This window comes from Bubalus bubalis, chromosome 14 (assembly GCF_019923935.1).
Source record: "Bubalus bubalis isolate 160015118507 breed Murrah chromosome 14, NDDB_SH_1, whole genome shotgun sequence".
Classification (NCBI taxonomy): domain Eukaryota; kingdom Metazoa; phylum Chordata; class Mammalia; order Artiodactyla; family Bovidae; genus Bubalus; species Bubalus bubalis.
The window spans coordinates 52,897,441-52,921,554 of NC_059170.1; the positions used below are offsets into that span (position 1 = coordinate 52,897,441).

At 39.4% G+C, this 24,114-nt stretch overlaps 1 protein-coding gene across 5 annotated transcripts in view; it reads right to left on the reverse strand.

Moving 5' to 3' along the window:
- PTER (phosphotriesterase related) overlaps positions 1–17,675 on the reverse strand; it is a 73,744-nt gene extending 56,069 nt beyond the window's left edge. For 2 of the 5 annotated variants that reach the window (XM_025264351.3, XM_044928094.2), the window contains exons 1-2: positions 17,537–17,667; positions 10,689–10,915 (exon numbers count right to left, since the gene is read on the reverse strand). The gene's annotated coding sequence lies outside the window, so the exon portion shown is untranslated. Of the gene's footprint in view, positions 1–10,688; positions 10,916–17,536 lie in introns of all 5 variants that reach the window. The other 3 variants (XM_006052370.4, XM_006052371.3, XM_025264353.2) reach the window with 3 other exon arrangements.
- Positions 17,676–24,114: the final 6,439 nt, after the last annotated feature.

Here is a 24,114-nt window from a genome sequence, read left to right on the forward strand (position 1 = left end):
CCCAGTCATAGTTTGAAAACAGATTGGAGAGTCTTAAACACTGAATGAACACAGCATGACTTGAATACTCACTGACCTCTCAAACTTACTGATGGGAAAAATGAAATCAAAATACTTTGAGCAATTAGAACATTCCCAGTAACTGAACTCTGAACTCTCAAACGACCATGACCACTACGAATATCACGTGGTATGAATGTGTTTCCCTAAAACTGTGACTATCGTCAGTCCCAACTTTCCATATTGCTGGTTTCATTACCTTCAAGAGATTATGAAATATCAAAAGTATGATCTATAATAATAATGTCATGCATTTCTCTGAAAAGCTCAGGACTCTCTCTGCACTTTAATTAAATCTCCAAATGTCCTTGTGACATTAACAAGGGATCACCAGAAGGTGAGCCACCGAGAAGATAAGAAGACTGGACCACTGGACATACTTTTAGCTGAAATCCACTTTTATTATTATTATTCCCATCTCACCAAGGAGGAAATGGGGTTTATTCAGATAAGAATGATGGGCTATCTTCCATTTTCACTGAAGGCAGAATGTACTGCTCTAGTCCCTGGAAGCATCCCCTAGGAGGCCTTTAAAAATAGTATAAGAGAAATCTCTCAGGTTTCTTCTTTGCAATTCAACCAGTACTTTTTTTTCTTTTTTTATTTATTTATTTTTAAATTGTAGTATAGTTTATTTACAATGTTGTATTAGTTTCTGCTGTACAGCAGAGTCAGTTATCAATATACATACAGCTACTCTTAGATTTGATTCTCACATAATCAACCTGCACTTATTAACGAACACTTAAAATGGGCACCAAAAAAACAGACATCATCCTTTTCTTGCAAAAGAACTCAGGACAAGAATCCAAATGTATCATGATATCCAATCTCTTAGCTTTGATTGGTGGGCTTGTCAGAAGCTTGGCTGTCTTCCCCATATCCTCATCCTTCCCTTAGCAACACAGAGATTGGGTACCAGTCTTAAGGAGGTTGGTTATGTTAAAGACACAGTTACAAATAGCAAAAGCTAGGAAAAATGAAGACTAGAAAACTGAGTAAGTCTTGATTCTTGGTTCTGCTCATAGGATAGTGATATGGATTCTAAAGTCAGACTCTAAAAAATAGACATGCAGTTATCATATATTATCTAGTTTATAAACTAAATCCACTTCTTTTGAAGGAAATTAAAGGGCCAAAACCACTTCACCAGACTATATCAACACTGTTTCGATCTTACCACCTCCTAACAAACTACTGGTTTTTCCAGTAGTCATGTGTGGATGTGAGAGTTGGATTATAAAGAAAGCTGAGCACCGAAGAATTGATGCTTTTGAACTGTGGTGTTGGAGAAGACTTTTTGAAAGTCCCTTGGACTGCAAGGAGATCCAACCAGTCCATCCTAAAGGAGATCAGTCCTGGGTGTTCATTGGAAGGACTGATGTTGAAGCTGAAACTCCAATATTTTGGCCACCTGATGTGAAGAACTGATTGATTTGAAAAGACCCTGATGCTGGGAAAGATTGAGGGCAGGAGGAGAAGGGGACGACAGAGGGTGAGATGGTTGGATGGCATCACCAACTCAATGGACATGGGTTTGGGTAAACTCCAGGAGTTGGTGATGGACAGGGATGCCTGGCATGCTGCAGTCCATGGGGTTGCAAAGAGTCAGACATGTCTGAGAGACTGAACTGAACTGAACTGAACATCCTACAAACCACAGTCATGGCTCCCAAGGAAACAAAGACAGTTTGCGGGTGGGAGAGGGAATCAGAAAAAAAGATAGATGCTGCCTGTGGTTTTAGGTTATAATTTATCACTGAAGTCTAAAAAACAAATGGGGATACAAATAATGAAATCTTACAGCAATGATCAGTTGTAAGATGCCATAATGATCCAGACTATGCTTACAGTTATTTAGATTATCATAAAAATGGAAAGAAAAACATAAAAAATTTTGTTGAGAATCTGTAGATCCTCAAGTTTGAGAAAAATAGTGTTAGAGATAAGCTTCACTGATGGGTCTAGGAAAGAAGGCAAGATAACGAATTTTGCTTGGTCCTAAGAGAGGGTGGCATCTGACACAGAAACCTCTTTTGGGGAAAGACTGGTATTTGATGTACTAAAAATAAAGGAACAAACAGCTTATTTCTACTCCTGAAAACTGATTTACTACAATGGGAGCCAGGGCAAGTCTGTAATAATTACATGTGTCTTAGAGCAACAATCACTCTTTCTCAATCTTTGAGATGGCAGAAAAAGTGCTCTAATGGAATTCTAAATTCTCTAGATAATGTCTCACAAAATTAGGAAAATTACCTACAACCAAAACAAACTTAACTGATCCCTAGTCATGTATATGCATTTAAATATAAAGGAAATGTATTATTTATTTATTTTCCTCCTAAAAGATACCCTAAAAGATTTAGAAAGTTTCTCTAGTATTATAATTTAATTTCATACCTCAAATCGTTGCCGTTACTTGCTTTCTAAGAATTCACAGAAAATAATATATTTTAAGTATTATTCAACACACTATTTCCTTTCATTGAGTTCTAACTGTACTTTAACAAGTGTGTGTGTATGCCAAAGCACTATAATTTTAATCTCTTCTTTGCATTAGATTTACATCTGCAACTTTAATCATTTCCATCAATTTCCTAAATAGAAAAGACTTTTGAACTCAAATTACAAGTCTGCTAAAACATGACAAATTATTAGCTGTATCTAAATAAGGTAGGGCTTTGCATTTAGATGAATGGCTTTGAAGCAGGTAAAATAAACATTAAGATTAAATATTAAAATGCATAATATTTATAATTAAAATGTGAAAGCTTCAATTAATGTTACATACTATTTGGTCTTGAAATTTTTGAGCTCTAAAGCACTACGGAGATTACTTAATTCAAAGACTTCATTTTTATTTTTATTGTATTTTAAATATTTATTAATTTATTTGGCTGTGCTGGGCCTAAATTGTGGCATGTAGGCTCTTTAGTTGTGATATGTAAACTCTTAGTTGAGGCATGTGGGATCTAGTTCCCTGACCAGGGATTGAACCCAGGCCCCTCTGCACTGGGAGCATTGGGTCTTAGCCCCTGGACCACCAGGGAAGTCCCAGCAAAGGCTTCATTTTCAGATGTAAAAACTGAATCTTTTTTTTTCCTGGTAACTTTGACCAGAATCCAGTCTCCTAACTCATTAGTCCGGTGCTGCCTTTATTCAGAACCCCAGGGACGGCAGAGCCTGGTGGGCTGCCGTCTATGGGGTTGCAGAGTCGGACACGACTGAAGCGACTTAGCAGCAGCAGCAGCAGCAGCAGCCTTTATTCAACCATGTAGATATTTACTGTAAACACCACATTAAGTTATCCTGGTGTCCATTAATGTGGAAATACCATTCAGAGGGAACATCACTCACTGGCCTCAGGAAGAAGAAAATCTAATCCCAACTCAGCTGTGGCCTAGATGGCATGAAGCAAGCCATTAAGTGCAAGTTATAAAAATAAGGACTGGAGTAATTTGCATCTATCTACCTAAATTGGTTGTTGCAAGTAGTGGTAATAAAAAATGATGATAAAGCATCCAGCATCTCTAGGTGCAAACAAAATACTTAATAACAAAAATCTCAACTATATTTAAACCAAGGAGTAATAACCTCTTTGAGTCATCACTAGGAAGGGAGTATATATTAGCTGTTGCAAGTCCTTATGCCATCTGAACAAGCTAATGCAGGGCTTTATCTAACAAGTTCAGCAGCTCCTGAATTTTCCTAGTTTTTCATAATCTGTCCTTATGTTGACCTAAGCCATATAGAAATTATCAATTAAGAACAAATTAGAACTCTGTGACTTATCAAATGCACTACTCATTACTAAACAGAGATAAATGTTAATGAAGCATTTGTAGTGTTGCCAAGAATCTGAAAATTTTACTAGAGAACTCTCCTGTAACTGATATATGCAGAGCATAAACCCTGCCAAATACTATTCTCTAATAGCAAAATATAATTTTCTGGGTGACATGTAAAATCGTCCAGTTTGAGCTGACCTTTAAAAACTTATCAACTAGATTCTCTTGGATAAGAAATAAATCTTGCAACTTCGAGGGATGGGAAGAATGAATAAGTAGGTTTTTACAGTATTGTGAAAAAAAAAAAAAAACAAATATATTTTGAGGGATAAATTGCATATACTATGCATAGGAAATAGTCTGAAAGAAAGAAAATACCCAGAGGTACTAATAGAGGTTATCTCTACAGGTGGAATTTTTTTAGTTAACTCTCTATTGGAGTATAGTTGATTTACAATGTTGTATTAGTTCCAGGTGTACAGCCAGGTGAATCAGTTATACACATACATATATCCACTTGTTTTTAGATTCTATCCCCATACAGGTCATTACAGAATATTGAATAGAGGTCCCTGAGCTATACAGTAGGTGTTTTTTTTGTTTTTTGTTTTTTTTTAATTTGTATTGGCATATAGCGGCTTATAAGGGTAGAATTTTTTGTTGTTTTCTTTTTCTCTTTTGTGCTTATCTGTTTTGTTGGATTTTGAACGTGGATTAAGTGTATCATATTTTTAAAAAGATTACTTTTAATGGCAAAAAAATTTGCTTTAGTTTCTTGTGTTGAGGGAGGTAAGATACTCTCATGCCCACTTCAAAATAAAACCAGAAGGCTTCACGTGTTAAATGATGGCAGGTGACAGAAATGGGAGTTGCCTCCAGGGTTCTTGGGTCCTGATGTGGTTCTTGGTTACTTTAGGGTGCCAGCAGAGGGGGAGGAAGTCTTGGGAGGCCACGTCAAGGTGAGCTTTCTCCCTGAGTAAGTACTAAAGGGCAGAACTGTAAATGGTTCCAACCATTCCTAAACCTCTACTTGGCATGCATTCCTTCCCACCATTTTCATTTCTGGCTTGTATGTCTCCGTCTTAAATTTAAACAAGCATTGCTTTCAGTGTTTAATTACAACTTAATGGAAACACTACTTGCATTCAAATTAGCTTTTCGTTTTCACAACACGAATGTGCATCCAAGTTATTGTGTCATTATAATCTCATGTTATAATGGCTTCATAATGCAAGTCCCTGCAGAGTTGAATTACTAGTTTCCTATGGTAATCACCCATCACTAGAATATCATAATCACATAAGCACAGTCCCCACATGCTTCCACTGCAATCATTTTGACATTGTAAGAGCATTTTAATAGTATTAGCATAGATTCTCCAGAGAAATCATCTCATTGTCACTACATTGCCATATAAGATTAATTGTGATGGAGCCCTGTCGTTGTGATATGAAGGCTTAAAAAACGTTTTTTAAAAAAGTGATGCTTAGCAGTAAAGCATTTCACTTCTCAAAAGGTCAGTGCATTTTACAGTAAGGTTGGCCTTGAGACCTTTAATTGAAGAAATTTCCTTTCACAGGAGGTGAGGTTTTTGTTTTCATTGTTTCTTTGTGTTTGTTCAGGATTCATACAACAGTAAGAAAGGAGGTCAGTTCCCTCTGTGGTACAGAAAGGAAAAGCAGACGTTGTCCCTGTCTTTAAGGACTTGGTAATTTAGTCAGGTTTATGACCAATTACATGCAGCATTAATACTCTAATGCTAATTTTTAAAAGAATTTTTTTTAATGTGGCCCATTTTAAAGTCTTTATTGAATTTGTTACAATATTCTTTACCAGCTGAGCCACCAGGGAAACCCAATGTTACAGTATTGCTTCTGTTTTATGTTTTGGGTTTTTTTGGCCATGAGGCGTGTGGGATCTTAACACACACCCCCTACGTTGGAAGGTGAAGTCTTAACCGTCAGGGAAGGCCCCGTATGCTAAATTTTGAAGTAACTGGTGTTACATACCTATGAGAACAATCACACAAGGTGCTCCTGGAAGGAAAAGGTTTGCCAATTAATAAAGGGTCAGACAAAAACTGTATGGCAGGAATGGAGTCCAGGTTATCAGCTTCCTTACTGTCCAGCTGGCATCTCTGTAGCCGTTAACCTCAGGAAGAAGGAAGGCCACCAGAGACACTAGTGGGTTTCACAGCCACAGCCCCACCCAAGGATGAAGCAAAAAGAGGCTGTGGGCATGAAACCGCTCCTCTGCTGGGGTCTGAGCAGAGCATGGAAGCTGGACCTTGATCTTTCTCACTAATAGAGGGATGAGCAGAGATGGTCTCCCTAAGCACCACATCAAGGCTCAGAAAAGCACCGCCCAGGCCCTGACACTCTCCTTGGTTTGAAGCCACAGAGTAAACTGCCCATGTGTGTCAGTGACAAATGACATGTGATGCAGAGCCTGGCAGGGCACTGTGTTCACTGGAGGAGCCTCTGATCTTCTCTGGAGACACTGTGGGGGAATTGCAAACGGATTATCCTCACTCTCAAGGAATCCTTCCCTCTGCTCAATGTTCAGTCAGAGTCAGGTCACAGCCAGCATTGAGCATGGTGACAGGCCTGTGGCAGGCGTTCTAGAGATGCTGATGGATGGAGGAGTTCATTATCGTGGCTGGAGAGAACACGCAGGCTTCAGAGCTGCTGTGAGTCTGAAAACGCAGGGGGTAGATGTGGAATACAGACTCTCCGGTCACATTAATGGCAGAGGAATTACCAACTGGCCGTGTCTCTTACTTTATTAAAGATTTCCCATTTTCTTAGTGATGGCAAATATCAGCATTCAGAGGGCTCATGGTTGCTAATTTTGCCTTTCTAAAGTTATATGTGCCTGGGAAATCTCAGAACTACGCCATGGCTCAGTTTCCCAAAAAAACTAATGACACTTTTAAAATTAGAGTGCAATGAGATACAGATGTGCTTTCTAAGTGCTCAAAGCTGCTTTTACTGACAGGCTGTGGAGCAATATTATTACATAAACGAAATTAGTTATCCTTCCTTTAGAAGTGATTTTTAATTTCATAGGTAAAGTCTATGGCCCTCGATACCTAGTCTTCCTTGAGTTCTTGCATGGGCATCACGTGACATTCAACTCACTTCTCAGGCTATTCCTCAGAGTAACTCATGTCATATGCTTTTCCTTATGAATTCATATCGAAAATTACTTTGATTACCTTTGGTTATCAGTTTTCTATTATTTCATTATCAGACATACTGAGATTAAAAAATCAGGAACTCAGGGAGATTTGAATCCAAGAGCACTAACCATAAGAACAGAAATTTTATTTATCACGGGAAATATATTGAAATCTTGATGCTGCTTAAAAAATACCAGTTTCCCTCTCTTGTTCAAATGTATTGAAGGCAACAGACATCATTCATGATAATGTGCAATAGGTTAATGTTTTGATACAAACAAAAGTTAGAAGCTCCATGATATCACTTACATGTAGAATCTAAAATATGAACATACCTGTGAAGCAGAAACAGACTCACAGACGTAGAGAACAGACTTGTGGTAGCCAAGGGGGAGGGGTGTTGCAGGTGGATGGACTAGGACTTTCGGATTAACATGCAAACTATTACATATAGAATGGGCAGATAATAAGATCCTGCTGTATAGCACAGAAAACTATATTCAATGTCCTAGGATAAACCATAATAGGAGAGAATTTGAGAAAGAATTTATATACATGTATGACTGATTCACTTGGCTGTACAGCAGAAAGTAACACAACATTGTAAGTCAACTATACTTTGATTTTTTAAAAAGCTAGAAGCTATACAATATATTAAGTGCCCTCAAAAGTTAATGCTAACGTGCTGTATTCCAAAAGTGGAAGAATACACACAGATGGGACAGCATACTACTTTATGAAAATATCACTATTTCCCAAAGAGAAAGACAAGCTAGAAATTTACCAACTACATCCATATTACCAAAAAAAAAAAAAAAAAAAAAAAGTTGACCTGCTCAGAGTGTGTCTTTGGGTAAATCACTTAGTCCATGGGCCTGTTTTCTCATTAATAAGACAAAGGAATAAGCAAGGTGATTTCTAACATTCCTTTTAGATACAACTTCTCTGATTCTATGTGAAGTAACATTCAAAGACCTGTAAACTGGTTTTGTAGCCACCCCTCCAAGAGTTCACTGCGAAGATGTTAAACAAATGGGGATATACATGTAGTAGAAAATCAGGCAAAACATTGCTATGCGAGGAACGTAAAAAAATACTGATCTTTCTAGTTCTTTTTCTGATTTCCCACCAAGGCAAACCATCCTATAACAAACTATACTACAGTATTTACTGTTAACTTCAGATTATTACTAGCAAATGAAAGAAAAATATTTTGCTACCTGGATGATTCCTTTTCTATGGTCACCCTTTATACTGCTTATGACTAAGAGTAAATAGAGGCACTAGTATAAAATAATGGTGGTGATTAGCCCTCAGATAAATGATGCTGACTATCTCAACTGGGACCCCCAGGTAAGAACTGGGCTGCAGAGCAGGAGGTGAGAGGCAGGTGAGCAAGCAAAGCTTCATCTGTATTTATAGCCATTTCCCATCACTCACATTACCTCCTGAGCTCTGCCTCCTGTTAGATCAGGGACAGTGTTAGACTCTCATAGGAGCATGCGCCCTACTGTATGTGAATCATCCTGAAACCATCCCCCACCTCACCCCACCCCACCTCCACCCTGGGTCTATTGTCTTGGATAAATTGTCTTCCATGAAACCAGTCCCCGGTGCCAAAAAGGTTGGGGACTACTGGTCTAAGCAACTGAAAACTTTTGGCTTTTTCCCAAGTACCAGTTAAAATGATCCATTATCTAAGTATATGTGTACACAGATACATATGCATACATAGGTAATTACATTTTCTATTGTTTTCAGAGTTTCTAATCATCACAGTACAGGTGCAGAAACTATTCTGAAAATGACTGTGTGCCAACTTTTCAACTAAGAATTATTTTACTTTTTAGTGGGCAGTGAGGTAAGTATAAACAGTCAATTTGCTTGTTTTTTGTCACTGTTTTCAGAAAGTGATACATATGTCACTGGTGTTCAAATTGATTTTAGGTGATATATGGACATTTTAAAATGTTTAAAAAAAGTATTTACTTATGTAATATATGTTAGGGGAGAAAGTAATAAACACTGCAGGCCTGTGATTTCAGACATTTTTGCTTAGGATGAGGCCAAAGAAAAACAATGGGTTGGTTTAAAGAAAAATATTGTCATTAGTAGTGAAGCTAGTATATAGGCATAGCAAACATTCTTATTTTTTTAACTTTTTTAAATTAAACCTTTTATTTTATACAGTGTTGTGATAGTTTCAGGTGAACAGTGAAGGGTTTTGGCCATACAGATACATGGATCCATCGCCCCCAAACCCCCTCCCATCCAGGCTGCCACATAACATTAAGCAGAGTTCCCTGTGCTGTACATTAGGTCCTTGTTGGGCAAACACTCTTAAAGATGATATGAGAGTGAATCAAATTTGACGAATACCAGTGAATGATGAATTTACTCATTCACTCTGACGAACATTATACACAGAGAGTTCAAATCAGGTACTCTGTGATAACCTAGACATGTGCGATGGGGTGGAAGAGAGGTTCTAGAGGGAGGGAACATATGTATACCTATGGCTGATTCCTGTTGATGTATGGTAGAGACCAGCACAATACCGTAAAGCAATTATCCTCCAACTGAAAATGAATCAATTTTTAAAATGACATTTAACATCTCTGCAATGTCTTGTAACACATTTAATTTTTCTGGCCTACTAAGGAACTAACTCCTGTTAGTTCCCCACAACACATCAGAAATATAATCTTGACTTCTAATTAGTCAGAGAGAGTTATTATCCAGTTTTAATTCTCAGACCTTTTCATTGATCCTGTAATTGACATTATTTTAAATGCTGTGGATATAAAAATATAAATGTGATATTATACGGTGTAAAAAACTATAGATCGAGATGTTGTGGTCAGACATAGTACAACTACTTAGTAAGTTTTCCAATTTTTACAGAGTAAGACTCTAAAGTTTTAATACATCACTGTTTTTAGAGAGACAAGATATAAATAAACTCTCCTTTAGTGACAGTGTTGTAAAATCATCACATTATGTGGGAATAATTCATGAAAACTTGGGCTTCCCTGGTGGCTCAGACAGTAAAGAATCTGCCTGCAGTGTGGGAGACCTGGGTTCGATCCCTGGGTTGGGAATATCCCTTGGAGAAGGGAATGGATATCCACTCCACTGTTCTTGCCTGGAGAATCCCATGAACAGAGGAGCCTGACAAGCTGCAGTCCATGGGGTAGCAAAGAGTCAGACATGACTGAGTGACTAACACTTTCACTTTTCTTAACGAAAACTTATTTTAGCCAAAGTATTACTAAAAACAAAAATAAAAATAAGTAAGTGGAAACAGCTTCATCAGAGAACACAGTATCCTTACATAATGCTTTATGAAAACTCCACATTAAAAAAAAATTGCAATTCTGATTTTAAAAGCAAAATAATTTAGAAACTAATCATTTTGACCTCACTGTGGCAAGATACATACTAGCAAAGACCCATGAAATATCCCTAATGCTAGAAACTGTATATGTTCTTGTATATATTTTAAATCTAACAATTCAATGACATTCAGTAGGCAAGAATATATAGCACTATGTAGAATCTGCATGGAGATTGTTTAAACTTGAATCTCTTCACTTGACATATTTTAATTTTTCCACTGAAATACTCTGATAGACAAAAAGTTAAAAAGGCAATACCTGGGAGGAATGAAGAAGGTCAGAAAGAAACACCGCGACTGGATCTGCTGGAATCTTCTATCTCCCTGGACACGTAGCAGGGCAGATGCAGCTGTAAGGTCAAAGTCTCCGTCTTGTCTGTACTTAAAACAGCAGAATCTTCACTACTTATGCACTCAGCTGCTCCCAGATATTTAGTTCCACAGGAGAAAGAAGAATACTTGGAAACTCTTCTTTCCTGGTTGATACTGGGGCAAGTTCAAAAGAACACAGAAGCCAAACAGAATCAGTTTTAGGCCTTAGATCTGCACTGGAGGCCAGTGGCCCCTTCTGAAATTCCTGTGTTATGTGAATTTGTGCAGAGGCAAATGAAGGCGCAGAAGTTAAAAACTGAACTTGGAGAAACTGCAGCCTGCGAAACTCTATAACTTGTAGAAAAGCACTGACTCATGAAATGATAGACGTGCCATAGACCAGGGAGTGATAAATAAGAACATGTGTCAAATAATCTAGGCTAAAACTAGTGAAGACGTCCTTGTAGCCTTTCCTGGGTAAAGGTTTCAACAATACTTTTCTATGGAACGACGGGTAGTGAAAACCACATTCTACCCATGTGTGTATTCTCTTATGTAAACGTGCATACCTTACCGTTCAAATTTAATCTGTCCCTCTAAATGTGATGGTATCAAATTTTGCATTACAGGAGAGAGATATATATATCTATGTATATATAATTATCTATAAAGAAGAAATGAATTATATATTCATATGATTATATTATGTGATTACATAATTATATAATTCTCTTATTTGAACTTATTAATATGGACATTTTAAAAGTTTACAAATGTAGAAAGAGCAGTGTAATGAACCCCTATGTATCATCAGTAGCAGCTTCAACAGTAATTCTAACTACAGTTTTTGAAGGGAAAAATAATGTTTCACAGCTCATGTAAAACCATTCAACCAATTATCCCAAATATTACTAACATACTCTTATAAACCCACATAACAATCCTCTAAGGATTTCTGGCTATCCGTTTACTGCAAAAGGCATGTTTAAAAAGAGCTTTAAAAAAAAAATCTATAATTCTGTTCTGAAGCTGAACATGGTGAAGTTCTCCAGTATCAACTCTAGTATGCATGGTTGATGCAGACAGGGCACATCAACGTCTTTGAGGTTTTCACGTTCCCAATATTTCTTCAAATATAAGAGCTTATCTAACTTCCTCTTGGTTCATCATCTTTCTTCAGAGACTCTTCTGCTTTCATGGACATTTTCAGCTGATAATAAGGAGGCAGAGATTCAGAACACATCTTACAGCAGGAGCACAAGATGTCACCCTCTAGGGAAAAGATGTGCGATAGGACCAAAGTGTATTTTATATCCTGTTACCCTTTTTGATGCCAGACTAGTCAAGGCATGTTTTTGATTCAGAGAGGATATTTTAGGTTAAAAATATGTGCTAGTTTTCATCACAAATATCTGGATGGTGATAGTTCAGACAGCAAGACATACTTGCTTACATGCATTTTATGGTTAACAGCTTAATACACTATGTAGAATTCATCTAATCATGCTGCTTTGATTTTCATCAGTTCAATCTTTTAAGTCACAAACATAAAGCTCTCCTCAAAGTAATGTTAAGAGGTTCCTAAACTGAGTAGACTCTCCAAAAATTTGTAGTTATCACATGATTGTTCAAATTTGATCATTTTTTTTAAGCCCTCCAAAAATGGTAGTTTCTGGAGACCACTGGGTTTCCCTGGAGGCTCAGACAGTAAAGAATCCACCTGCAATGCAGGAGACCCAAGTCTGATCCCTGGGTCAAGAAGACCCCTTGGAGAAGGGAATGGCTACCCACCCCAGTATTCTTGCCTGGAAAATTCCATGGACAGAGGAGCTTCACAGGCTACAGTCCATGGGGTCACAAAGAGTTGGACACAACTGAGCGACTACTCACACATGCATACACAGAGACCATTATTACTGTAGGCTAGTCTGATGGGCTGAATTGTACCCCCTCTAAACATTCTTAGGTTCAAGTCCTAACCCCCACTATCTCAGGATGTGACAGTATTTGGACACAGGGTCTTTAAAAAAGGTAACTATATTAAAAAGAGCTTGTTACAGTAGGTCCTAATCTAACAGACTATTTCGTGTAGTTGGAAGAAAAGATTAAGACACAGAGTGAAGACCATGTGACGATACAGGGAGGAGAGGGTAATGAAAAAGCCAAAAAGAGAAACTTCAAAAGAAACCAAATCTACCTACAACCTTGATCTCGGACTTCTAGCCTCCAGAAAAATGAAAAAATCAATTTCTTTTGTTTAAGTCACCCAGCCTGTGATATTTTGTTATGCAGCCCTAGCAAACCAATACAGTCAGTAATAGAGGTCGTGAAGTCCAAGCCATGGAAGTGGCCTTTAATTACACCAGGGGGCTCTGGGTCTATCAAGTGAGTAGAAAATTTGTCAAGAGTCTGGCCAGGCATATGCAATATAATCTAATCCTTTTTGACAAATGTTGATGCCAATGAGGTGACAGCTCAGTGTATAGACTGAGAGGAAATAAATCATTATTGCAGTTATTTGTCAGGGCTTAATAGAAAAGCTTGCTGAAAAGTTAAGCAGATACCACACACAACAGATGTGGCAGCTGTATAATGTGAAATACCCCTGAACCAGGGAATCCACTTCATATTTCCTACAAACTTTCACAGACCAACAATATGACATCTAACTTTTCAGAGACATAAGGAATGTAGTAGATGAGACCTAGAAATGTGACAGAATAAACATGATAACTTTGAGATTGTATGAAAGAAAATATTTTAAATATTTCAAAAATCAATAATATACAAGTTTGAAAATAGTAAGCAATATTAAGAAAGACACCTTTTTTGGTACACAAAAATACTAAGGATTTTGTGGTTGCAGTGGACTTTCTATTGCACACAGAACATTAAATTCATAATAATATTTACCAATAGAGTCTTCAAAGTGTTTTTCAAACACTAAATAATTACCCAATTAAGCCATTGAGAGATAAGCTGTCATTACTCTGGATTTAGTGGAAAGGACTAATAATTTTTATTTTAACAGTTTCTGTGAAGAAAGACTCAGTGTTTACTGAACACAACTGTGAGACACAGACCAGCCTTTTAGTGAACAGGGAACAGAAAAAGCAAAAGGTTGATTAGCTAAGTGAATTCAGAGGAAGACAGAGATGATTAAGAACTTAAAACCATGACCAGTGAGAACAGAGAATTTAATATGCAAAACAGAGAACAAAATTGGCAGAAAGCTACTTATGAAAACTGCCAATATTCAGTGTGGCCGAATGACAGTGGAGGATCTTTGGTCATGCCCTGAACAACATAATTCATCACACCAGTGCTCAGGGCAGTCATGTCCAAGCAATTTATCATCATCATATCATTCGTCTGAGTAAGAGAGGGGGAGAACTTTGATTGTTAACCTCTAGGGAGACTGGATTTATAGCCAACATCCCTAAGAAGGCAGCATGGCTCTGCCCTAAGCAAAATGCTCCCTGCTTCACTTCTGTTTAAGCCAGAGGAAAAGAGGGAACACATTGCTTCCTGCATGGGGAGAGCAAAGTCTAGGTCTGATCCTCTTGGATCCGAAATAAGGAAGCAAGGAAATGATAGTTAAAGTATTGCTTGAGGCTGCTTTAAAAAAAATTAGAAAGTAGTCAATGGTAAGTATGGATGATTCATTTCAAGTGTCCCTTGGTGACAAAATAGTTTCTGCAATGCATCTATTGATACAACTATATTTGGAAAGAGTTGTCTCTCAACAATGAATCTGTGAACCTTCCTCTATATCAGAAAACTTGGGAAGAATGCTGAATTTTTAAATAATGTATTTATATAGAAAAATACATTTATATTTTATAAGTATGTAAGATATATTTATATATTATAAATATATATTTTATATTACATATTTTAAGTATATAAAATATATTTATATTTTATGTATTTATAAATATATCTGTATCTATAGATATAAATATATTTATATATAAATTGCATTTTTCAAAATGAAAATGACAGCCTTAATTCCTATCCTTTATGGACATTGAACCTTTATGTACTTTACACTTTAACACCTGCTGCCCTTAGAGAATGTGATTAAACATCTAAATGCCATCTTTGTCATCTTTGATTAAAATCACAAAGTTGACTTGAGTGTTCTGGAAACAAGTCTACCTGCTATCTCATCTGATAGTTAAAGGAACACTGGTCACAGTAGCACACTTCTTACAGAACCTTCCCTCTTTTAGCCTCCCAAGATATCTGATAAGCTGGAAACCAGTAATCCCTGGAGGCATGTGGCTCAGACCTTACCTGAGTGTATTAGTCAGGATAGGCTAGGTTATGCTGATTTAACAAACAAATCCCCAAACCCTGGGGCCTAAACCCACCAGAAGCTGATTTCTGGCTCACACTGTGTCTAACACAGAGTGATGGGGACTCTGCTGGTTGTCTTCGTTCTGTGTTCCAGGCTGACAGAACAGCCACTGTCTAGAAAACCGGTGGTCACTCTGGCAGAGGGAAAGAGAGTGAGGTATGCCTCTCACTGGCTTTTAAAGCTTCCGCCTGGGAGCGACACAGGTCACTCCACTTATATTTAATTAACCAAAGCAACTCCATGCCCATGCCTCATTGGAAGGGGACAGAGAAATGGATAACACTTAGGACTCCCCTGCTGAGGAGGCAGAGACAGTTGTACTCAGAGAGATAATGGTTTCATGAAACAGGTCGTCAGAACCACAGAGCCAGTTTATGCCAGATGACTAAGTGGGAGCAGATATTTTATTTTTCATCTTCCTTTTTTTTTAAGTGAGGGAGGAAAGTCTATGAATGAGAAGGCTTTTTTTAAATGAAACATTTTTAGAAAAACACGAACCACTGAGAAACAGAACGATGCTGTGTTCAGTATATGAAAAACGTATTCAACAACCATCTCAGGTTTTCCTATTAACAGTGATGTTCATAGCAGTACACAGCTTAAGGACTTCTCAGCAGTGTTACTGTTTGGTTCACTCAGGTATTTAAGATATGTAGAAGAAAGATTCCTCATATAGTAACACTTTAAAGCATATGGTAACAAGAATGGATATTTTCCAAGGTCAGAAAGCTCCTCCCATTCTCTGTAGTTCATTATTTTGTCTTCAGGCTTATTTCTGAGAACAACTTCTACAAGCCTTACATAGGGGTCCACTACCTACTACAATACCAGGGATCTTAGGGCCAAGCGCAAGACTAAGAAGGCATTAAATACACAGGGATAGACTTTTCAAGACTGTAAATGATCTGTTGTTCTTTGCTCCTATCTGGGTCAAAATTTAACTATGCGCACTGCAAAGTGTATAAGGAGATCAAACCAGTCAATCCTAAAGGAAATCAACCCTGAATATTCATTGGAAGGACTGATGCTGAAGCGGACGCTCTAGTACTTTGGCCATCTGAGGCAAAGAGCCAACTCACTGGAAAAGACCCTGATGGTGGGAAAGACTGAAGGCAAAAGAAGAGGGTAGCAGATGATGAGATGGTTGGATAGCATCACCAGCTCAATGGACATGAATTTGAGCAAACTCCAGGAGATAATGGAGGACAGGGAAGCCTGGCATGCTGCAATCCACGGGGTCGCAGAGTTGGACACAACTTAGCGACTGAACAACAACAGAATATTTACTTTAAAAAATCTACATTACATATAGTTTAGTCACTTTTATAATAATAAAGCAGCATCTAGCCTCCACAAATGAATACAGCATTTCATAAAGTAGAACTCTTATCCTTTACAAAATTAAGTTGCTATCAGCAGTCAGTCAGCTGTCTGATCTCTTTTTCTTTGCCTCTTGCACTGAGATTTCTTTTCGAAGGGGCTTGGTTATTTCTGGAATTACATCAGGCCTTCAGGATAAGAGCTGTACACTCCTTCTGCCAATGTAAAATAAAATGTAACTGGCCAAGGAGGAGTTCTACTTCTTAGGGCTTTTTTCTTACTGATATTCATTCTATATGACAGTGAACGTGACAGATCCTTTAGGATAGGAGTCAATGCTTGTCAGTTTTCTCCACTGGAGAAGTGATTTAAGGATGAATAGACTCGTGTGTCTACACATGGAGGAAGTTCTCTATACGTCTCCCCACCCCAGGTGTGCCTGCACCTGAGGAGTGCAAAATATCACATCGCGGCTGTAAATACCATGATCATATCCGCACCTAAGTGTATCTGGAGTATCTTTACAATGGAAGGACCACGACAGTAAAATAAACCAGCAAGCTGAGGCCCAAGGCTTAGAGGTATGATTTCAAAGCTTATAAAGGAGAACAAGCGTGGAATAGATGACCCTGATGCCAGCACAGCTGCCCAACTACGACCCCAGAGCACTTCTGCCCACCAACCCTGAGCTGGAGCCACGAGGGGCCCTCGGCCTCGTTCTGCGCAGGACTCTGAATCTCGGGTTTCAAGCTTGACTCTGCAGGACTTGAAACTTCGGGACTGAAGAAGGAAATGGAAACTCCAGTATTCTTGCCTGGAGAGTCCGATGGACAGAGAAGCCTGGCAGGCTATATACAGTCCATGGGATTAAGAGTCGGACACGACTTAGCGACTAAACCACCACCACCAGACTTCGGGGCAACAAGCCACCGGCAAGCCTAGACCAGTCTCCCAGGCCTCCCGCAGCCTCAAGATCCCTGTCTTTGCAACTTCCCCGAGAGCGATAGGAGAAAGGCAGCAAGAAGTCAAAGCCTTAGGGACTCCTTCCCCAGGCGGGACCTTCGCCGAGGTCCCTGCAGGAGTTCACGCGCCCAGCTGTGCAGCGACCATACCCTTCCTACCGGGCCCACAGCTCCCGCGCCCGCTCAGGTTCCTGGGCGCCTCCCCTCCACTCGCTGCGCGCCGCCTTCTCCCTGGGGACCCTCTGCAGGGCCAACTTTCCGGGTCTTTGACTTGTCCCCAATCCCCGCCCACTTCACCCTCCGGTCTAGTCTTCTCCCCGCCCTCCGGCCCTGACCGCGCCCACCTGCCCTCAGCCACGCCCACTGGGCGCCCGTCGGCCCCGCCCTCTACCTTAGACTACTCGCAATGGGCTCCTGTTGGGCCGCGCTCCAGACTCGGCCACGCCCAGCAGGTTCCTGCCCCGCCTCCCGAAGGTTCCCGCCTTCGGCCCCGCCCCCGCCCCTCCCGCCTCCAGGCTATTTGAGCTCAAGTTCTGGACGCTGGGCCTTCCCCTGAGCAGGCAGACTTACAGCCTGAGAATCAGCTCAACTGCTGAGCTAAGAACCCACTTCCTCTGCGCGAGTCTGTTGTACCCGCCAGATATTCTGGAAGGAGAGGTTTCTCTTTCTAGTTTGGCTGAGTCTGAAGGATTAGGAACTAGAGCCCTCAGGGAGAAAGGAAGCAGTTGCATTTACCCCAGATCCCAGTTCTCCGTGGCAAAGTCTGGAACGTGGAGGCCCTAGAAGCTATTTTGAGTTTCCTGCAAGGACAGCAAGCCAGGGGGAGTGCACTGGCAGTTTAATGGCAAGAACAGAATTTGAATCAGCATCCTGAATACGGACAACGTTGAGTTTCTTTTTTTCTTTTTCCCTCCCAAATGATTTTTTAAATTGTGGTAAAATATACATAACATTTACTACTTTAAAGCATACAATTAGGTGGCATTTAGTAAATTCATGATGTTTGACATTAGTTTACTCCTTCATTGTTTCATGTTCTTGGGCCTGAGGCTCCTCATCTTTAAAATGAGAGTGATGCTGTGAGCACTGGCCCAGGCACTTGATGTGACCAGATAGGCTTCCCTGGTGGCCCAGATGGAAAAGAATCTTCCTGCAGTGCCGGAGACCAGGGTTCGATCCCTGGGTGGGGAAGATTCCCTGGAAAAGGAAAAGAGAACCCACTCCAGTATTCTCGCCTGGAGAACAGTATTGCCTGGCAGGCTACTGTCCATGGAGTGGCAAAGAACGGGACACAACTGAACGACTCACATGAGCTCTGGCCAGGCACTTGATGTGACAAACAGGCTTCCTGAATACTTGTGAGTCAGTCTAGGAAACAGTGCGGAGAGTAGTTACCACTGGATAGAGTTTCAGTATTATTCTGTGGTAACTGCTCTTTGCACTGCTTTAACTTTATCCTGAATTCTGAGAAAAAAAAAAAAAAGGATGAGTACTCAGATGGGAAGAACCTCCAGGTGTCATTTGAAATGAAGGCAAACATTAATAATGATAATAATATTCATAGTAATAGATGTTTCCTGAGGCCACTTCTGCTACTCTAAGGACCGTCTGTTATCTTAACTTTTAGAACAGTCTACATGATAGGATCAATTTCTCCTCCGATTATAGATAAGAAAGCAGACAGAAAAGTGCCTTGTGCAAGATCAGGGCTAGAACCCAGTTTGGTGATGTCTTAGCACCTGCCCTCGTAGTAGAGGACCGAGAACTTCAATATGCTGCTGCTGCTGCTAAGTCGCTACAGTCATGTTCGACTCTGTGCAACCCCATAGACGGCAGCCCACCCGGCTCTCCCGTCCCTGGGATTCTCCAGGCAAGAACACTGGAGTGGGTTGCCATTTCCTTCTCCAAAGCATGAAACTGAAAAGTGAAAGTGAAGTCTCTCAGTCATGTCCGACTCCTAGCGATCCCGTGGACTGCAGCCTACCAGGCTCCTCCATCCATGGGACCTTCCCGGCAAGAGTACTGGAGTGGGTTACCATTAGGAAATACATTAATATATTTAAGTGAGAAAGAACTTCTCTGGTGGTTCAGTGGCTAAGACTCCATGCTCCCAATGCAGGGGGCCCAAGTTCAATCCCTGGTCAGGGAACTGGATCTGACACATGCTGCCTGCATGATCAATGAAGGTCCTGCCTTCTTCAACTAAGACCTGGTGCATCCTAAATAAATAACCAAAAATTTTTTTGAAAATATATATAATGAGAAAAAGAGGAGAAAAAAAATAAGGGTTTTGGCAAGGGGTGTTTTTGTTTTATCAAGAGGGTAGAAAGTATAAGAAGTTGGTTGGTGAGGGACAGGCAGAGAGAAAATACTGGGAGAGCAGGCTTTTTAAATCCTAGGAACCAAGAAGGGGGTAAAAATAGCACCCAGGGGTGGCAGAAGAAAGAATGAAAATGTTGAGGTTAAGAACTCCAGGGGTGTGAGTCTTGGAGAGGTGACTGTCACCAGGAATGACTGGGGATCATATAATATGAAGATTATATGATGAATAGATGGATCAGCGGAAGCTTCTGGAGTGATTTCAGTACTGCCAACCACTCTGATTGTACCATAGCCATGACGCCCTATAAATGTGTACCTGACTGTGGTTGTTAAGGAGAGGCCTAAAAGTCCATTATTTATAATGCTATGTATTTCACTAGTCCACACTGCCAGACATGAAATTATACACAAGATTCATGTTTAAAAAAATGACTCCAGTTTTCCTTTATGGAAGTTACTAAATTCTCCACTGCCCACATTACACCCATGGTGGAAGATTTGTGATGGATTTCACATGCAGGCTCTTCCTTCTAGGACTTAACACCTTAAAAAGATAGTGTTAAAGAGAAATTGCTCTAGATTTTATTTCTCTTTGTTTTGAAAGAAATAGCTTCAAAGAAACTTCAAATTAATAGATAGGAGTTTTATTTCAGGAAATTTCTCAAACTATTGTGAACACGTGTGTTTGAACACGGGGAGCGAAATCATGCAAATTCAATGTACAGCAGTGAAAACCCTTGATAGTGTGTAGCATTTGAGTTTATAGACTCTAATTCCATTTCATGTCACATGTGATGTAAGCACTATTGTTAGTGAAACACCAAATGTGGTCCTATTTAAAAATAATGAAAATAAACGTGCTCCAGAACTGGAGCCCAGATCTACCAGCCCTGATGACTGGTAGGCAAGAATGGATGAAAGAGGTTTTTTCTGATGTCCTGCCGTGACAAATCGTAATCTGCCATCAAGCCTTGTACCCAGTGTCATTTTTTCCAGCCTTTCTTCCTGGAAAAGCTTAACTTGGAGATATTTTTTGAAACCTAGAATATCACTGTACTATCATCTCTCTGTGATGAAATAGTTGAGTTAAAAATCATATTTTTAAGGAACCAAAGCTTCCCAAATCAATATCTCTGTTAAGGGTTTAGTTCAAATACACTCTCATTTCCACAGTACCTGCTTTTTATTTTCGTAGTATCTTTGAATTTTGACAGTACGTATACTCAGAAACACTAAATTGGCAAAGAGAATAAAATCCAACCCAAACATCCAGTACCCCTTGCTGTTTGGGTTCAACTTCCAGAAGACACTCAGGTTTTCATCACCCTAGTTAACTATATTAAATATTTATGCAGAAATAGACTATAGGAAAAAAATCTGGAGAAGACAAAATATAAAGTAATCCATATAATTATTATATGAGTGGCAGGGAAAAAGCACAGTTAATGATACCAATTCTTGAAGACTGTTGCTGTCAGGTTTTAATTGGTAATTAGAAGTTAAAACTTACACTGCTACAGAAAATTTTCTCAGTTTAATTTTTGGTCATGGTGATAAACTAGTCCCATCATTTCTCGGAAATCTGTTAGATGCCAGTGTCACAAGAGAGAGAGGACAGAGCTTTCCACACAATTTTTCCATCAAACTCCTATTCTTTTTACCTCTCAGAGAATACAACTAACTATTCAATGTATTTTATTATTTAGAGGCAAAGAAAAAGTGAAAGTAGAACTATTCTAGTTCCTAAAGAACTAGAGTAACATAACCCCACCCTCATCCCCATCCAGGGAATTATTTTTACATTTTTTAAAAATATTCTTTTCCATTATGGTTTACCACACGACATTGAATATAGTTCCCTGTGCTAAACAGTAGGACCTTGGGTCTATCCATCCTATATATGATACTTTACGTGTGCTAATCCCAAAGCTCCAGTCCTTCCCTCCCTGTTGGCAACTACAAGTTTGTTCTTGATGTCTGTGAGTCTGTTTCTGTTTTGTAGTTAGGTTCATTTGTGTCATATTTTAGATTACATATAAAAATGGTATGGTATGGTTTTTGTCTTTCTGACTTCATGTAGTATGATAATCTCTAGTTGAATCCATATTGCTGCCAATGACATTGTTTTGTTCTTTTTTATGGCTGAGTAGTATTCCATTGTGTATATGTACCACATCTTCTTTATCTATTCATCTATAGATGAACATTTGGGTTGTTTCCATGTCTTGGCTATTGTGAATAGTGCTACTCTGAACATAGGGGTACATGTGTCTATTTGAATCATAGTATTATCTCAGTGAAGCTTTCCAGGTGGTGCTACTGGTAAAGAACCCACCTGCCAATGCAGGAGACTTAAAAGATGCAGATTTGATCCCTGGGTCAGGAAGATCCCCTAGAGAAATGACAACCCTCTCCAGTATTCTTGCCTGAAGAATCCCTTGGACAGAGGAGCCTGGTGTGCTACAGTCCCTGGGGATCACACAGAGTCAGACACAACTAAAGCGACTTAGCATGGTGTGACATTATCTCAGATATGCCCAAGAGTGGTATTGGGATTGCTGGATCATATGGTAATTCTATTTTTAGTTTTCTGATGAACCTCCACACTGTTTTCCATAGGGGCTACACCAACTTACATCAGAAAACTTTTTAATAGGGACTATACTTTTACAAAGGAGCAATTACAACCATTTGTAGAAGCCAGTCACAGATTTGTCTTCAAAAACTATTGTGATTTACAACTACTTTGGAGATGTAGAGCATTTCCTCAAAAACTAGTGTTAACAAATGATCCAACAACTCCACTACTGGGTGTAAATCCAAGAAGTGAAAGCAAAGAACCAAACAGATATTTGTAGCCCATGTTGATAGCAGTGTTATTCACAATAGCCAAAAGGTGGAAACAACCCACATGTTCATTGATGGATGGATGGATAAACAAAATATAGTCTGTATATACAATGGAATATTATTTAGCATTAAAAAGGAACGAAATTCTGATAATGCTACAGCTTGGATGAACCGTGAAGGCATTATGCTAAGTGAAATAAGCCAGACACACAAAATGACAAATATTGTATAATTTCACTTACATAAGATGCCTGGGAATAGTCTAATTCATAAAGACAGGAAGTAGAATAGAGACTGGGTTTAGGAGGATGGAGAGTTAGTGTTTAATGAGTGCTGGCTTTCAACTTGGAGAAGATGAAAAAATTATAAAGGTGGATAGTGAGCATACTTTATGCCACTGAACTAGACACTTAAAAATAGTTAAAATGATAAATTGTATGTTTTGAATATTTCAACACAATAAAAATTATTTGACTTTGCTGCTGCTGCTGTTGCATCGCTTTAGTCGTTTCCGACTCTGTGCGACCCCATAGACGGCAGCCCACCAGGCTTCCTGTCCCTGGGATTCTCCAGGCAAGAACACTGGAGTGGGTTGCCATTTCCTTCTCCAACGCATGAAAGTGAAAAGTGAAAGTGAAGTCACTCAGTCGTGTCTGACTCTTTGTGACCCCATGGACTGCAGCCTACCAGGCTCCTCCATCCATGGGATTCTCTAGGCAAAAGTACTGGAGTGGGGTGCCATTGCCTTCTCCTATTTGACTTTAGGTAACTGTAAATAACTTATGAAGGTTAACTTGAATTTCGAACACCTATTACACTAGATTTGCTAGTATAAGTAAAAGGTCATAATTTTTAATTACATCATCATTAACTTGAAACAACTTTTAAAGTGAATTGTCTGGTTTTTTTTGTTTTTTGTTTGAGTGGTTGGGTTTTGTTTGTTTGTTTCTGTTTTTTTCTGGCCTAGCAATTTCTTTTGGTATTTGCAACAGAGACTCAATGGTATTTGTGGTTTGTTGTTGTTTTTATTTAATTACTAAGTCATGTCCAACACTTTCAAGATTCCATGGACTGTAGTCTGCCAGGCTCCTCTGTCCATGGATTTCCCGGGCAAGAATACTAAGTGGGTTGCCATTTCCTTCTCTATGGAATCTTCCCAACCTGACCTAAGCATCAAACCCGTGTCTCTTGTCTCTTGCATTGGCAAGTGAATTCTTTACCACTTAGCCGCATGGGAAGCCTAGGTGCTCACTAAACCTATGTTCTTCTCTTCCTCCTTCTGGGCACATAAAGACACTGCATTTCCCAAGCTCCTTTGCAGTTAGATATGGTCCTGCCCCTGAGTGCCAGACAATAGGATGTGGAAGAAGTGCCTTTGTGAACTGACCTATCAAAAAGCCTCCCCACCCCCCAAACATCCTCCACTTCTTCTCCACTCTTTGACAGGAGGGAGACAATTCCTCAAACGTGGGTCATGGAGCCACAGGAGAGAAGTAGGCTGTGTCTGAATGGCCATGTGAAGGAAAGCCCTCCTACCAACCTTAACTACCAGAAAA